This window comes from Lepidochelys kempii, chromosome 7 (assembly GCF_965140265.1).
Source record: "Lepidochelys kempii isolate rLepKem1 chromosome 7, rLepKem1.hap2, whole genome shotgun sequence".
Classification (NCBI taxonomy): Eukaryota; Metazoa; Chordata; order Testudines; family Cheloniidae; genus Lepidochelys; species Lepidochelys kempii.
In genome coordinates, this window is record NC_133262.1 from 22,597,033 (window position 1) to 22,614,586 (window position 17,554).

Consider the following 17,554-nt stretch of genomic DNA (forward strand, 5'->3'; position numbering starts at 1 on the left):
CAAAAGCAGAACTCAGGTCTCCCATATCTCAGTGCCATGCCCCAACTACTAGATGGCAGCTGCCCCAGGAAACTAGAGAGATTACAAAACTAATCTAGTGTTTAATCAATAAAAAAAAACACACTGCATTCAATTAAACCACCACCACAGTTCAGAAAGGATTCTGTCAACACTGAAAACAACACACCAAGCACATGTGGAGCCTTGGACAAGGGTTAAATGTTACCCCCTTTGTTACAGTGCTCTGGTAACTGTAAAACCATCATCCGTCACAAACCCTGCATTACATTATATACTTTGCATTTAGATAGCACCTTACATCCAAGAATAAATAGGAGAAAAAGAAAACCCAGTTCAGTTTGACAGTCTAGACGCAGGGTTTGTATTTTAAGTTGATTTAAATTGGCTTACGCATTTTGTCACGTACGGAACAAGGAGCTTTGGCAGGCGCTTTTCATGCTCGTCCTAAATAAAGAACATCAGTTTTTAACAGTGAGGCTTTGTTAGCCAGTGGGGCTACATTTAATCTCCCAGTCAGAGAGATCTGCCTGAAGTGGAAAGGGTTGGAAGCAGCGGTGGTGTGAAAGCAAGGGAGAAGCTGGGATAGATCACAAACCGCAGCATCTAACAGTAAAGGCTGCTCCAACGGGAAACGCATGGACATGGCCGAGCCGCTGGCCTGAATGGTTTCACTTTAAAAAAAACAAAAACAAAAAGTAATGATTGGTGCAGACCAGTGTTCCCCTCCAGAGCAAAACTAGCCCCGCTCCCGCTACCAGGTCAGAAGACTTGGCACGAAAGGCATTAGACACGGTTAAGCCACATTGTGCTTGCTAAGGCGGCCCTGTATCCACTCAGTGCTGTTGGCTCTGCAGAAGGCCATCAGGCTTTATTTCTTAGTTAGCGCTTCTCCACCATGGTACACATGACATTTGCTCAAACAAGACACCCAGACGTACCTGGATGAACAAGCTGTCTGTTTTTACATGCGCTGTACCCAGTACACGCTGGGGTAACGGCACCAGAACGCAGGCTGTGTGTGTCAGAGACCGAGCCAGGACATCCAGCGGGATCCCCCCTGTAGATCAGATCTATAAAGGGGAGTTGTTCCAAATGCAGCAGCCCCCGGAATGCGCCACACGCTACACAGACAGTGCCTTGAGGAGGGTACAATACATCAAAGCCCCTGCTTTCAATGGTGGGCACCAGTGCTCAGCTTGAGACACATGGGGCCTGATTTTCAGAGGAGATGAGCACTCATAACTCTCACTCGCCTTAGGTGGAGCAGCAGGTGCTCAGCATCTCTGAGAAATCAGGCCCCAGGTCTCTCAGGTTGGGCGTCCAACCAAAAATGGATGCACCCAAAATAATCAGTGTCCACTTTTGAACTAAACTCCCCATCCCTCAGCCACACACACCCCCCAACCCCAAGCTTCAGTTCCACTGCCCTTCCTCCATTCCCACCACACAAATGAGCAGGTCACTCCTGGGAAATTAACAGGATACTCGCTCAGAGGACTTCGTTGGCTAGACTCTTATAGACATTGCAAAAGAAGCGGGTCTTGAGAAGAGACTGAGGAGAAGGTGATGGGTTACCATGAATAGCAGCCCAAGATCTCTGTACACTTCAAATATTTTGCGCTTTATGGTTTGGGTCATATAGACCCTGATGCAGTTCAACATCTGTGTTTGCAAGGACCCCGGTGCAAGGCCCCAGGGCAAAAAGCCCAGCAGGGGGAGGAGTGGTGGGGGTGCCAAACTGCCATAATCCGCACCTGCTGGGCTTCAGGGGGCCAGAAAAACCAGGGAAGTAGAGAGCCCTGGGGAGGTCAGGGGCATTTAAGGCCAGCTGGGGCATGAGCTACCACAGGAACCCAAACTATAAACTAAAGCTGTCCCCGCATCCACGGAGATCCCCAGGGAGGGAGAAGCCACATTTCCCTTGGCTTGTCCCAGGTGCTGAGAATTCTAGTTTACACACACGCGCGCGCACGCCAGCACCCAGGGCTCTGGCCATTGCAAAAGTAAGAAGTCAGTCAAACAGCAACAAAGACCTGAAGCCAGCCTGGGCCCACAGAGTAAACACAAACACGAGTCCGTCATTAGCTTTGAACTGACGGCCAGACGGTTCTACTGGGTTCAAATGGAGAGTAACTCCCCTGAAATACACAGGCTTGCACTGGATTTACACCCCATATACCAGTGCACAATCTGGACCAAAGGATTTATTTCTGTTCTCCCTCTCGGTTTCGGAGAGGAATGGCTGGCTGGTTGTGTCTTCTCGTATCCAAATGGGGGAGAGGATGAGAGGTATGCCTGCACAGGCAAGGCATAAGCTTTTACTGCCCCCTCGGATTTCAGCAGTGTAAGTCTCCCACTAAATAACAGCATCCATAAACACTGATGCGTGTCCCTCAATCCCATCACAGCTTTAGTTAGGAGGGGCTCGTTTATCTATTTCAGTGTTCTCTCTGCCTTTAACAGGAAAAGTGTTTCTGGACAGAAGCAAAAAAAAATTCACATCCAGAATCGCAATGCAAGTGTCCATGGAGGTTGATTCCCAGGTTCTACCCCAAATCTTACACCTCAGGAAAGGGGGCTAAGCAGGTAAAACTTTAGGCTTTCTTCCATTCCCATCCCTCACTATGTATGTTTAAGAATGAGCTCTTTCAGGTATTGATATCTTACTGCACTAACAAAAATACAATAAATATAATCTTTAGAATGTGATCTACAGAACAGAAAGCCTAGCGATCAAACTGTGAAAGACAAAATCATCCCCCTGGCTGCTGTTTCTTTACAAATCCATTGGAGAGGGACTACACATTATTCATCTCCACTGGGATCTTAATCCAAAGAGACAGATCTGTTTAACTTCCCTGCATAACAGACGACACTGGGTGCATTCAAGTAATGCATAGATCTGGAATGGGGTGCACTGGATTCCCAGCTCCTCTTCCTCGTGGTGTATCTGTATGCTAGACGATCACCTATTCTGGACCCAAACTTCCTTTCCACCCACGCAACCTTGAAACTGTCTCGCTTCTCTTAACACTGTAATTTACTTATATCAGAAGAGCTGAACTATGCAAATACTCAGAGGCAAAACCTTCTCTCTTTGTAACCACTTAAGAAATTATCTCCACATCATCTAGGAAATTTCTACCCTGCAGATTTTCCTTGGCTTCCTTACTCGGCACATTCAGTCACTGGTATCTTGAGAGAGATACACCGAGTCACTCATTTTACCCACTGAATATATAAAGAAGACCTTGAGATTGTTCAGGAAGCAATTAGACGCTGTTCGGAGGAAAATGGTGTTTTCAAATGGATAACCTCTGATGTAGTCAACAGCCTTTTCTTGTCCCTTTTATGTGCCCCCTTGCAGAAGAGATGAATAATTTTCATTCCTGCAAAAGGCCAACAACACACTCTTATATAGAATACGCCCTGTAAACTGATTTTATCTGAAGCAAGACAAAAAGTGCCTCCTAAATGCAGCTCATCTTCACAACTTTTCTCCCCTCAGAGGTCCTGACATAAGAGGATGATCAAGAATTTTTATTAGCATGTTTACTCTTATTTTTCTCTCCCTGAAGCATGAGGGAGAAGGGAGTTAACAAGTAAGGCTAATGCCTGTCTTTTCCCTCCCAACCCATCTCATCTTTAACCACTGACCTTCATGTCAAGTTCTGCTTACATACTGGCTCTCCTCAACCCACCTTCCTCAGCACAAACACATATGCTTTGCTGGGGAGAGAAGAAAGAATCTGACTGCTGTGAGGAGTGAGACCAAAAACACCTCGAAAAACAGGGATTTAAGTATTCCACAGAGCATGCCACTGAATATTTGCAGATCCCTCCCCACAAGCACACTGGAGCTGTGTGCGTGTGTCCACTCCTTGAGCTGTAGCTCACGAAAGCTTATCCTCAAATAAATTTGTTAGTGTCTAAGGTGCCACAAATACTCCTTTTCTCTTTTGCAAATACAGACTAACAGGGCTGCTACTCTGAAACCAGTGCTATATGTAAGTGGTCAGGGAAAATAAACAGACAGGCAAATAGCTCTTTTCACCACCTTCCACATTGATATTAGAGGGCTTCACACACACTGTGATACACGTATACAAGTATATAAATCCACCCTGTGGAACTAGGTATGGCTATAAATCACAGATACACAGCAGCCTTTCACAAACTACAGTATAATAAATGCTTCACCCATATATGGCGCTTTACCTTTTTCAACGCACTGCAAACCTGAATTAATCCTCACAACACTCCTGTGTGATCCGGTCATCCTCCTAATTTTAAAGATGGGGAAACTGAGACATAGAGAGGTGAGGAGGCTATAATGCTCTGCACATTTCTCTGCATGTAGACTCACCCCTACTGCCCATTCCAATGGATGCAAAGAATAAGCCAAGGAGCGGTCTCTAGACTGAGCTGTTTGGTCAGTTTCACTAGCGCAGCTGGGTTAATGCAGGCAGTAGAGGAAATTTACAAGCACAAAAAACAGCTGCTTCATCTTGGAAAGATGAAATCCAGCATGGGAATGAAAATCCTCTCAGTAGGGCAATAGCAACTGAGACCCAGGCACCCTGGGATGCACCCAGGGAGCCTTTGTACCCCCACAGCCCACACAATCCCCTGCCTGGCTATACCCACTACTGCCTGGGAAGATCTGGTGAATCACCCACGCAGGGAAGGAATGCCTCTCTGTCCTCACTCTGACCAGCTAAGGCCCTGAAGGCATCTCCTCCAGGAGCCCAAAGCAGGAGCAGCGCCAGCCCCCATGTACGCTGGGCTTCCCCTAATAAAAGATGAACCATACACTCCAGGCAAAGTTCCTCAACCCCAGACACCCAAAGAAAAAAGAGCCCCAGGGGCTCAGATGAGCGAGCAATCAATCAGGGCTTGGGGAATGCTAGCTCTTCCCTCCCTCCCTCCCCGGACACCCACAATTAGACATGTCCCTAGGAAACCGAGTACAACACTAGCAAGAGTTAGACCTGATATACCCCTTAATAAATTATACACTGGAAAAAAGAACGACCCCCATCCCCCACCAAAAATATCAGTGAACAATCAGAGTAAACTTTTCCCTTTAAACCCAGGGACCGGAGGGGGGGGGGGGGAGGCTGAAGGAAATAAATACAATCTAAAGCCCTATCTTCATTGCCGGATCCGTTCCAAGGATGACTCGGAGTTAGTCACGATTGCAATGCAAAGCTATTTCCCAGCTTCGCAGCCTCCAAATCCGGGCAGGATTGCTTCCCACCTCAAGCCCAGACCCAGCTCTTCTCTACAAGAAGTCCCCAGAAAGCAGGGGCTGGGGAGGAGAAGATGCAGTGCCGCTTTCACAGCCTTCACTGAACGCCCCATCTCCCCACAGCAGCCAGCTCGCTTCCCTCCCTAGGACTTAAACAGGGAGGAGAAAGCGTCTTTTAGAAATAAAAATACAATACCAGGCAAACGTAAACGCAGAGAGATCGGGCATGGCTTTCCCTCCTGGCTCCCTCCCTGCCATGCACACGGACAATCCATCCTGCCTGTTCCAGGATCCCCCTCCTTCCACAGCCCTGCTGCATTCCCCCTTGTGCTAGCTCTTCCGTACCTTCCACGTTACCGCTGCATGTTGTGACTGGGGGTGGGTCTCTCCCTCGCAGCCCTCCTCAGGCAGGGAAACAGCAGTAGCACGTTTTACCCAGAGAGAGCATTTTAAGCGTTAAGATATTTCCTCCCCCCCGCCCCACAATCTATTCCAAAAATAAGCATTTACAACCACATGCTGATCAATTTCAGTCCTTTCCATTTCATCCCCCCCACACCCACTACACGCGCGCACACACCCTTTAGTCAATTGCGAAGGCAACAGATTTCCTCGTCCTCCACACTTTTAATAGCAAGCCCCCTGCACGTTTATTTTAAACTCTTTCCGCTCCAGCCCAGCCACATTTCAAGGGAAGCCATTCAGACTCATTTTGAAGCAGATTTCCCCTGTGCAATCCACCCACCCCCTCAGATTCTTCTTGGCTGGGCGATTGCCCTCTGCTCCCCACACCCCCAAACGTTTTCTTGTCTCTCTAGTTTACATTCTTCCAGCACCGGCGGAACACAACGGCACGCACACAATCACAGCAGCGAGCCCACCCAGCAAAAGCATCCAGAGAACTCCCCTTCCCCTGTGTGCATGCGAAAAGAAAGAAGGATCTCCCCCCAGGGGGGGGGGGGACGGGACTGCAATCCTACCCCAGCACAGCACAGGCTTGCCGCGAGCTGAGAAACGCAGAACATTTCCGTCTCTCTCTCGGCACAGTGTGTCTCTCTCTCAGATGGGGCACAACTGCTCCAGAGCCAGGCTGGGAAACAAGGAGAAAGGCATTGCAATCCCCTCACCCTCCTGTACAGCCACCTTTCCCCCCGCCTCTCGCTGCACAGTCACCGCCTCGGTTTTTTTAGAAAGGGGTGGTGGGGGGGACAAACCCCACGCATCCGATTCCTGGGAGCTGAAGGAGGAAAGTTGGATTCTGGTTACTTACCGCCTGGACTGGAGCTTGCTTCAGATGTGCCAGCCATAATCACATTCCCCACCAACCAACGAGCCCTCCCCCCTCCCGGCAAGCCGGGGCTCGGCTCCGCTCCGCGCCTCGCTCGCTCCGCCGCCGACCAGCATGAATGGAATTGGAATGGAATGCAGCGCAGGGTTCCAATGGAACTCCAGCCTCGATCTGACTTCCCAGGGAGAGCGACTCAGTCACACGTTCAAACGGGCAGCTACTGGCTGCTCCCCCAGCTCTCCCCTCTAGAGGGCGCCCTGGCCTGCGCAGACTGGCGCACCGAGAGAGGAGGAGGAGCAGGGGAGCCGAAAGGGGCGGGCACCCCGTTAAAAGGGCAAGGGCAGAGGGGCTGCCCTAAAAGCGGCAATGCTTTTGTAAGTGCCAGGAGGGTCCACAAGCGATGGAAGAACCACAAACGCAGGTCATAGAATATCAGGGTTGGAAGGGACCTCAGGAGGTCATCTAGTCCAACCCCCTGCTCAAAGCAGGACCAATCCCCAGTTTTTGCCCCAGGTCCCTAAATAACTCCCCCAAGGATTGAACTCACAACCCTGGGTTTAGCAGGCTAATGCTCAAACCACTGAGCTAGCCCTCCCCCTTCTTCTCAGCTCCCCAGGAGGGCAGGCAGGTGACTGAGGGGGCAAATAAACTAGCAGTGGGCTGGCAGCCAAGCCCAATACTGCTGTGCAAGTTTACAGCACCCTCCAGCCACAGATGGCAACAACTCTCTAACGACCAGAAAGAATGAGGAGTACTTGTGGCACCTTAGAGACTAACAAATTTATTTGAGCATAAACTTTTGTGGGCTAAAGCCCACTTTATTAGATGCATGCAGTGGAAAATACAGAAGGAAGGAAGATAGATAGATAGATAGATAGATAGATACAGAGAACATGAAAAAATGGAGGTTGCCATACCGACTCTACCAAGACCAATCGATTAATGTGGACTATTATCAGCAGGAGAAAAAAAACTTTTGTAGTGATAATCAGGATGGCCCATTTCAAACAGTTGACAAGAAGGTGTGAGTAACAGTAGGGGGAAATTAGGATGGGGAAATAGTTTTAAGTTACTGTAATGACTCATCCACTCCCAGTCTTTATTCAAGCCTAATTTAAGGGTGTCTAGTTTGCAGATTAATTCCAGTTCTGCTGTTCCTCATTGGAGTCTGTTTTTGTTTTTTTGTTGAATAATTGCAACTTTTAGGTCTGTCATTGAGTGTCCAGGGAGGTTGAAGTGTTCTCCGACTGGTTTTTGAATGTTATAATTAAAACTGAATGTTAAATAATGTTAAATAATGTCTGATTTGTGTCCACTTATTCTTTTGCATAGAGACTGTCCGGTTTGGCCAATGTACATGGCAGAGGGGCATTGCTGGCACATATCACATTGGTAGAGGTCCAGGTAAACGAGCCTCTGATAGTGTGGCTGATGTGATTAGGTCCTATGATGGTGTCCCTTGAATAGATATGTGGACAGAGTTGGCAATGGGCTTTGTTGCAAGGATAGGTTCCTGGGTTAGTGTTTTTGTTGTGTGGTTGCTGGTGAGTATTTGCTTCAGGTTGGGGAGCTGTCTGTAAGCGAGGACTGGCCTGTGAGAGTGAGGGATCGTCCTTCAGGATAGGTTGTAGATCCTTGATGATGCGCTGGAGAGGTTTTATTTGGGGGCTGAAGGTGATGGCTAGTGGCGTTCTATTACTTTCTTTGTTGGGCCTGTCCTGTAGTATGTGACTTCTGGGTACTCTTCTGGCTCTGTCAATCTGTTTCACTTCAGCAGGTGGGTATTGTAGTTGTAAGAATGCTTGATAGAGATCTTGTAGGTGTTTGTCTCTGTCTGAGGGGTTGGACCAAATGCAGTTGTGTATAAGACCGAATTCTGCTGCCCATTGTAGCATCACCCCAGTTTTAAAAACATGGAAACTGAGGCACACCCCGAGAGGCCAAGGACCCAGGGTGACTAAGGGCAGAGCTGAAACCAGACCTCAGGAATCCTGGTTCCTAAAGCCCTGGTCCGGCTACTGGATCACATACCCTCCCAGATCCAGAAACAGAGCCCAGGAAACTTGACCCTGTGTCCACCACTAGATGGCACTTCCTCTCAGAGCCAGGAACAAGGCTCAGGAGACAACTCTCTGTCCATTGGTCCCATCACTAGACTACACTGCCTCCTTGAGCTGTGAACAGTTTGAACACATGTACCTTAAAATCAGATAAACATATAATGCCTGAGTTTCACTGCTATGGATACAAATCACTTTATTTAGCAAGTAATGACCCAGCAACAACAGTCTGGTTGTTTAATTTGTGCTTCCCAAGCCTAGTTAAAGGAAAATAAACAACTGCATCACAATAATAATATTTTGCATTTTGATACTACTTTTCAGAGGAAGGGCTCAAAGCACTTTACAAGCTATTAACCACCTCTGGGAGTCCAGCGTATCATCCCTACTTTACAGTTAGGGTAACGGCTGGCACCAAGAAATTAAGTAGCTTGCCCAAGGTCATGCTAATTTTGCCAAGGTCGTTCTGACTTGCCATACATTAGCACCAAGTAAATAGCAAAGCCAAACTAGAACCCCAAAAATCCTGACTCTGTGCCCCATGCTCTAATCATTTAACGCTCTGTCCCTTTATTGTTTTTCATCCTGAAGGATCCCCCAATGTTGCATAACCCACATATGTACAATACAACAGCTGAGTAGCATGGCAACAGAAGGCAGGCAAAATGTTGATCAAGGACCCCAAGACAAGCCCCTGTACGCACAGCAGAGAGGCTCTGGATTTTAAAGGCCTTATCGGAAGGATCACACTTCAGCATTCTCCCCAGTACCATGGCAAGAGCACTGATGCCCCGGCTGCTCAAGGTTGCATTGGCACAGGAAGCATTGTCTAGAGATACTGACATGGTTGTTAAAGAAAAACAGCCACTCAAGATGCAGGTAGAAAATGAGGGAATATCCCTACCTCCTAGGAAAGCACTGCAAACCCTAGACAAGAGGGAGGAGGGCTGGGGCTGGGGCTGGGGCTGGGGCTGGGGGGGAGGTGAGGGGGGCATTCACCTCTAGGGGGCCATTCAGAGCCAGGTTTGTGGTATCCCAGGACCAGATCAACCCTTCCCAGACACAGATCAGGCTATTAACTGATGGAGCTTAGGGGATAGAAAATTCTGCAAGGCTCTCCCCCTGCACTTCCCCTAGGATCATGTCATAAGAGGGTGAGACTCACCCCTATACATATTTACATACAGGATGAGCCGCAGTTCTCCCTTTTCTGCTCCTGGGATGAAGGGCCGTGGGTACTTCCTTAGGATGAAGGAGCCTGCACAGGAGTTAATGTGCTACCTGGATACATTAACTCTCTGCTGGTTTTGCCAGGGGCCATGGGGTAGGAGGGAGGGACAATGTGGGTCCCCTCCAGCCCTCTGCTTCTGACCTCCACCCTCAACCCACAGAGCGGGCACCATGGGGACAACACCCCAGAGGGTCTGACTCTACCACCACCCTGTACATACTATGTGGCAGACATGGTAGCCCATCTGAAGGTGGCTTAGTGGCCTACAATATGAAATGAGTTTGGGTCCTAGGACCTATACAGGCCCCCAATGCATAGCACAGCCACGTGGACTGAGTGCTGGTTCCAAAAGCTAGCCCTTCGTCCAGTTCCCAGTGGACAGATGGCCATACATCCCAATTGACAGTAGTGGGCAATGTCTGCCAAGGGGCCCATGCAGACTGGATTTCCTCTCCCCCCTGCTGGGGAGTGGCCAGGGGGGAGTGACATCGGCAGGGGGCCACGCAGGAAGCTGGCCCCTCCTCTGCCCATGCTGTGGCCATTCTGCAGCTAGACTGAGGACTTTGTGCTCCAGAGCTGTCAGTTCAATATCTTTCACTGGCACTGAATTCACTTCACTTAAAAACAAAATTATAAAGAGGACAAATAATAAAAGCCATAAACAAGAATAAGTGACGATGTGAATTGATTATTTGTCTTTTGAAAACGCACTTCATGCCAGCCACTTTTACCACTTCCATTTTTCCCCTTTACTCTCTGCTCCTTGTGACATTCTCTTCTCATCCAAGGGCACGTCTTCAGTAGCAACGTTAAAGTTTTGCTACATGGCTGTGTATTCACGGCATAGCGCTGGGAAAGAGCTCTCCCAGCGCTATAAAAAAACCCACCTTCATGAGGGGAATAGCTACCAGCGCTGGGGCACTGTCTACACTGGCGTTTTACAGGCAGCGCTCAGGGGGGTGTTGTTTCACACCCTTGAGTGAGAAAGTTGCAGCGCTGTAAAGCACCAGTGTAGACAAGGCCCAAGAGAGCAACATCACTTCCACACTGAGCCATGTCCTCCCGTGGCAAAGGGGACCCTGTTCTTTCCAAACACCTCTTACCTCAGATCCAACTCACTACACCAAACACATGTCTTGCAGGATATTTATCCACAAAGAGTAAAATGTAAGGAATCTGCAAGAAGCTCATAACTGGCCAAGACTCACAGTCATTGTGAGATGTATGTTTGGGTAAAATTTATGGAATAAATGTATTTATAATGAAAGTATGCTTTATGGACTTGGAGTAGAAATTAGTCACCAGAAGTCCTGTGTCTCGTTGTCACTCCCCTTACTGAGCTGGGGACATAATGCAAGGTTCTACTGTCTACCCTCACCACACCCCACTCAATGGAAAACTATCAGAGACAATTACAAATAATTGAAACACCTGGTGGTGAAAAGGAACATTATAGCAGGCAGGAGATGGCCCTGGCTATGAATCAGGGTGTAGGGGAAGGCACTCTGTATCCATTCACTGAGGAAACCCCTTAGGGAGCGAGGGGCTTTCAGGAACATGTGGCTCCTGATTCTTGTGCAATCAGTCAGCTCTGCAACAGGCTGAACTTGGGAGAGATCCTACCTTAGTATATAGGAAAGCTAATTGTTGGTAAGTGTGGACCCAGGTTCGTGTTTTATGAATCTGTTTTGAGCTGTAACCAGCTGTTTCCACCACTTCCTCTCACATCTAGTTAAATTTTTAGTCTCTCTTAAATAAATCTACTTTTGTTTTATTATAAGTGCTCACGAGTGCTGTGTGGTTTACAGGAGTGGTGGCTTAAGGTAAAATGGTAAACGGGGCTACACTGCACTGTTGGATGCAGAGGATCTGGAATTTCTGTGAGTAGCCAGTGTGAGGGGCTGGATATCACAGGGGAACAATTCAAAGGAGGCTTGAGGACAGGGGACCTATTGTTAACCTGCAAGGCGAAGTCAGGGCCAGAAAAGAGTGGCTGAAAGGCTGGTGGTGCCAGGGAGCTGACACCCACCTATCACAGGAAAGAATCCCTGTCTCTGGAGGTAGGGGAGAACAAGATGAATGTCAGTCTTAGATACCCTGAGAATCATCACCCCTCACCCTGTACTTCCCTCCACCCCCAGTGAAATCACTGCACCTCTGTTTGTTCCTTTCTTTCTCTGCACACCAGGATTGCCTGGGACATCAGCTACCGCACACCACCCAACCAGCAGGGGGCTCCTGCACATTTTTGTAAATCCCACAAAAATGGCGACTGTGGTTTTTTTTCTATGACATTTCTCAATTGGATTGTGATCCTTTTTAACAACCATGAGGTATTTCAAGTCAGGAGTGCACTTCAAAAGATAGTGCAAGGATTTTGTGATCAGCTATGTTCGAGACATAAACCTGAGGATTTCTCTTTAACTGGGTTGGGCTGGAGCCTCAGGCAAGTTTGCCTTAACAGACCCTATGTTTGGTGTTGCACAGGATGTAATGTGCTAGGGGAAAGGCGCAAATGACTACAACATGGCAAGGTCATAGAGAATCAGGCCCGGGGGGGACCGAGAAGGAAGGAAGTCTCTTCCTCCCTGCTCTTGGAGCTGCTGGAGGCCAGTTCAGGGGGGCATCATCCACACAGATCCAATAGCAGGATTGGGCCTTCATCTATGCACAGGTCAGCACTAACAACGCAAAGCTCTATTCCAAATGACACCTCTGCCATTGCTTAGCCCACTTGGTTCTTGAATGATTCTGCTTTGCAAGAGCCAGAACCAAAGAGGGGTGAAGGAAATTCCCGATCTGCATGAGTCACAGCTCCCTAAGGGACACCGCTCTGCCTGGTAAGATTAGCTGGGCTGTTCACTGGCCCTGCATCTGAGCATCTGCATGGCTGAGTAGGGTTACCACCTTTGAAATGCAAAAAACACCCAGCCCCAACCCCCAGCCACAAGACAAGCCCACCACAACCACACCCCCCAACCATAAGGCAACTCTGCAACACCTCCCCTTTCAACAGCCGCTTATAGTATCTAGAGAGATAACACATATAGATAAGATTGGTGAGATTGGTCACCTCACTCTTGGGTGACTCAACCCCTCTCTGACACCCGTGCAGTACCCTTGCGTGTTGGTGGGCAGACAGCTGCTGTATTTTCAACCGTTTTGATCTGTTATCACTTGAACTGCGGAAGGGGGAACACTGCAGCATCTTCAGCTGGACACAGAAACTTTTAACATTAGCTATCCCAGTGTATTGTGATAATAATGCAAATCTTTAGACCCATGTAAAAAAAAAAACCCAGCAGATTAAATTATTTTTCTGGCAACTGGCAAATCCATTAAAAAACCTGCCAGGCTGATCAAATACCAGGTGATAAGCCTATGGCTGAGGCAAGATGTTTTTGAAAGGGAGAACCCGCTCTGGAATTTGTTTCCCTTGCTGCTCTTACAGAGGTTGAGTCTTTTGCCACTTGGGGCTCAGTGCAAAGCCCAACTCTTTCCTACAGCTCTAGCGTCAGGGGGCGCAAGTATGTGTGTTTCTGTCTGTAGCTGAGCGTGTCCAGGGGCCTGCACCAAGAGCTAACCGGATGTGCACCAATACAAATACCCTTCTTCGTAATGAGGGTTTGCACCCACAGCATGTTTTCTCTTGAGGGTTTCAAAGTGCTTTACCAGGGGATCAGGGGAATAAAGTATGGATACTTCATTTTACAGCTGGGGAAACTGAGGCACAGAACGGGGAAGTGTCATGCCACGCAGGGAATTGGGAATCAGACTCCCAGACCAGCGTTCAGATCATTGGACTACAGATGGCCCCTTCTTCACACTTCTTGGGATATGAATTGTAGGGATCTCCCCCACCTACAGGCCTTTATATTAACAATACGACTGAAACAGACTGATAAATTCCCACCCCATATCTTTAGCTATCCTAGAATTACCAATTTAACAACTGCTGCTAATGGGTCCAGCTAACCTACGTGAAGGCCTCCTAGGAGAGCACCCCATGCTGTTCTGGATTCATGCTCCCTCTCGCTGAGTTACGAGTGGTTTGATGGGATCAGGACGGAGCTACATGCTGCCTACATCAGCAGGAAAAGCAGGTTGGCACCATGCAGGGGAATAAGAGAGGAAAATAGGGGGTCCTGGAAGCCAGAGCTGAACTTACAACTGGTAGGGCCTCAAGTAGCCAGAATGGAGAGGAAAACAGGGCCTTGAACTGCTTTCCTCTCCGGCAGACCAAGATCTAGCAGCAAGTAGATCATTGAATCAACTGTGTAGGTCCCCAGGGGTCCCTTACGGTGCCAAAGGCTGGTCCTGCTCGAAAGCTACCCAACAGCAACACAGAATTGCTGGCAACTCCATTTGGCATGTTCATTCCAATCTAGACAGGGTTGGTTGCGTTTTCAATCCCGTCAGCCTGAAAAGACAGAATACAATATCTGCCTTATTGTGGCAGCTTTGCGGAGCCTTGATTGGATGCATTCCCTTTCAAGTGACAGTTTCTCCTCCTGTATTTGTCACATCCCTTATTTGTGTATAGAGCACGGTGCGGAGGCTTAAAAGCTTTTGAGACAGAGAGGAAAAGAATGAACAAACTAGCTCTGACTAAAGCAAAGTGATTGGAGTTTGGGTTCCTCTCCCGTGGATTGAAATGAACAGCTTTCCTTTTTTTTCCCCCCTCTTTTTTTTTTCCCAGAGGCTAAATTTAGTGAATTCTTTTCACATTAAAACCTTCTCAGGTATTCACAGCCAAAGAGGCTGCTACTTTTGTCTCTCGAGGGAGTTTCTGAGACAGCAAAACCTCTTAACCATGTGAGGAAGAAGGAAGAAAATATTCAAGAGATCCCCCACCATCCCTTTAAGAACCTTCTCTCTCTTTGACTTTGTCTCAGGATACTTACAGAGGCACCTTGGCCTCCTCTTCTCTGGCTACTACCTTGTCTTGCAGGCACAAGGGTAATGGGAGGAATTATCCCTCGCCCTGGTAAGTGCTTCACGCACTAGGCAGGATCACACAGTCTTGGGCAATACTCCCATGGACATCGGTAGTGATGCTACTTGTGTAAGGACTGCAGGATCAGGGCCATTTTCCCCTGATCCAGTGGTTCATGGGGAGGAGGTTGAGGTGACGGATGTCCTCATTTCTGCTCAAACTAAGGGGATCTGGATTGTCATAAAGGGGATGAGAGAAATTACGGTCAGTGGCTGAGCTGGGAAAAGAACCCAGGAGTCCTGTCTCCCAGTCTCATGCTCCAGCCACTTCCTCTCTGATATCACCAGAATTCTATGGGGCAGGTATAGACACTGAAGAATAAAACAAGTAACATGGATGTCCAGGCCACAGAGCAGGAAGTGGGCAGCCTGGGAGCAGGCAGGGGAATGCTGATGAGTTTGGGTTGGAGCAGAAGCAATCTTTCACCCAGAGTCCCGCCAACCACAACCACAGCATCAGGACAGCAGGAGCCTTTGTGGCTGTTGTGACATGCACAAAACGCACCATGGAGGGTGCAGCTTCTGTAAATGCAGATCCAGCAGCCATGCCCACACAGCTGTCCCAAGTCCCAAGACAGAAAGAGGTCACAGCTCTGTGCCGCAGGAGATCCAGGCCTTTGCTTAGGCTCCTCACTTCCAGGCATACCCTCCCTGCACAGTGGGATCCCATTATATTCAGCAGCCCTCAGTTAGGCCAGAACACTTGGCCCAGCTGGTTTCTAGCTTGCCCATCTCTTCTGTCACTGATCTAAGATCTTAGTCTGTTCTTTAATTTTATTTTATTTTTGTAATGCTTTCCCATTCACCTTTAACTGAGAAGACACCTAAGATCCATACTATCAGTGAGGGCAGCTGGCATGAAAGGAACATTGAAGGTAGTTGACATTTCAGAGCTCCTGTTGGCTCTGGAGGGAAGATTTGAAGTAGATGTCTCAGCTCTCGGCTGGAACAAAAACCACAGAGGTTAGGGGCTTCCTCTCTCACACTCTCATTATGTTGAGAATGAGTAGCCAACACCTGCACAACTCACTGAAAACTTTGACCCAAATTCAATTTAAAGGCATCTGTTCTCAGTAGTTCTGGTCCATCTTTCTCTATTAGATGGATGACTCAGGGATCATTGTTCCTTAAGGTGACTTGCAAATATTTTGTTTAAAAGAAATTAGCCAGGAGGGTTGGCTGGCTCAGGAGAGTGGTTATGGCCGAGGGAGATATTGCCTTTCAGCTCATTGGTTTGAATCCAGCCCAGGCTAATAATGAGTGGCCAAAAATGATTATCTAAATTATGGCTCTTTGGTGTGAAATCGGTATGGTGGCCTCAGGTCAGGTCTCGTGGCCACATACCACATCCTAAAACCAACAGAGCCTCTTTCTGTGTGAGATCTCAGGTAGCAGAAAAGGAATCTGAACAGCCCTGGAGTTTGGGGTACATCCCGATCCAAACTCTGCAGCTTAGTTCCAGCTGATGTGGAGACGATATGCCCTTTTCTGCCATCCTCAGCTGAGCAAGAGGCAGCAGGAGCAGACAAATCCCTTGGAAACACCAATCCTGCTATTTCCCCCACCTTGCGCTGATGTCTTTGCTAATAAAGAGCCAGGGAATGGAAGCACAAAGCAGACAGGCTGGGCAAGCGGAATGGTGCCCAAACAGAGCGTTTGTCAAAGATTTCCAGTCGGCATCAGCAACTCTTTAAGCTTCTTGACAGTCGGGATAACAAAATATGTCTGTAGAGCTCTGGGGATACAGAGTGAAATTAAAATGGATAATGAATAGAGCCATTTTCCAGGGTATCACAGCTGCGAATGCTAGCAGGGCCAGAAAGCAAAATGCACTAGACAGGCACCCATGAAAGGGACCACACCATGTTTTGGGGTCCCATCACCATGCAGCCCTGTGTTCCCCTGCCTGACGCATGAGGAAGATATTTGCCATCTACTAACAGGGATCTTACACTGTATCCTTGAGGGCTGCCCTCTAGATTGGCAAGCATGCGCAGTGTATTGCTGGGTACAGGGCTAATGGAATCATCTCCCCCATTTGCTTGTTGTGCTTACGTCCCTTGAAAGGGGAATTTTTTTCTGTTAAAGCTCTCATTGAGCAGTCTGCGGTATTGTTAATTGCATCTGGAGGGGTTTGTGTTCTCTCCACGCAGGGGTATAAAACGAGAGGATTGCACAGTTCAAGGACCCAGGTCATCTTGAGGAGGGGAAGGAAGAGAAAAAAGGGGGGTTGTCTTTATGTGTCCTGTTGCACTTGGATCAACCTGTTCTTAGACTTGGGGGGTGGGGGCATTTCCATATATTTGCCAAATGTCTCTGTCATCCCAAAGCGAGTTTGTATAAAGGGTGAGAGGGCAGGTTGGGTTATTTATTTGCTGTGATTACTCTGGGGTAGGGGTCGGCAACCTATGGCACGCATGCCAAAGACGGCACACGAGCCGATTTTTAATGGCACGCTGCTGCCTGCCAGGTCCCAGCCGCTGGCCCCGCTCAGCCCGCTGCCGAACCCAGGCCGGCAGCAGGCTGAGTGGGGCCGGCGGCCAGGACCCCGGCAGGCTGCAGCGTGCCATTAAAAATCCTGCCTGCCCCAGCCTGCTCTTCTCCGCCCCGCCCCCCACGGAGGCAGAAGAAGCTTGGTCTTGCCGGCTGCTGCTGCAGGGCAGGCAAGCTCCCTCTTCCCCCAGCATGCTGGGTTCCTGCCCCTTCTC

General features: G+C 48.6%; 1 protein-coding gene across 4 annotated transcripts in view; it reads right to left on the reverse strand.

Moving 5' to 3' along the window:
* Positions 1 to 14,037, reverse strand: part of PLXNA1 (plexin A1) — a 274,489-nt gene extending 260,452 nt beyond the window's left edge. The window contains exons 1-2 of one of the 4 annotated variants that reach the window (XM_073351346.1): positions 6,543 to 6,726; positions 6,253 to 6,362 (exon numbers count right to left, since the gene is read on the reverse strand). The gene's annotated coding sequence lies outside the window, so the exon portion shown is untranslated. Of the gene's footprint in view, positions 1 to 5,468; positions 5,547 to 6,252; positions 6,363 to 6,542; positions 6,727 to 14,019 lie in introns of those variants that run through there. The other 3 variants (XM_073351348.1, XM_073351345.1, XM_073351347.1) reach the window with 3 other exon arrangements.
* Between the last annotated feature and the right edge of the window lie 3,517 nt (positions 14,038 to 17,554).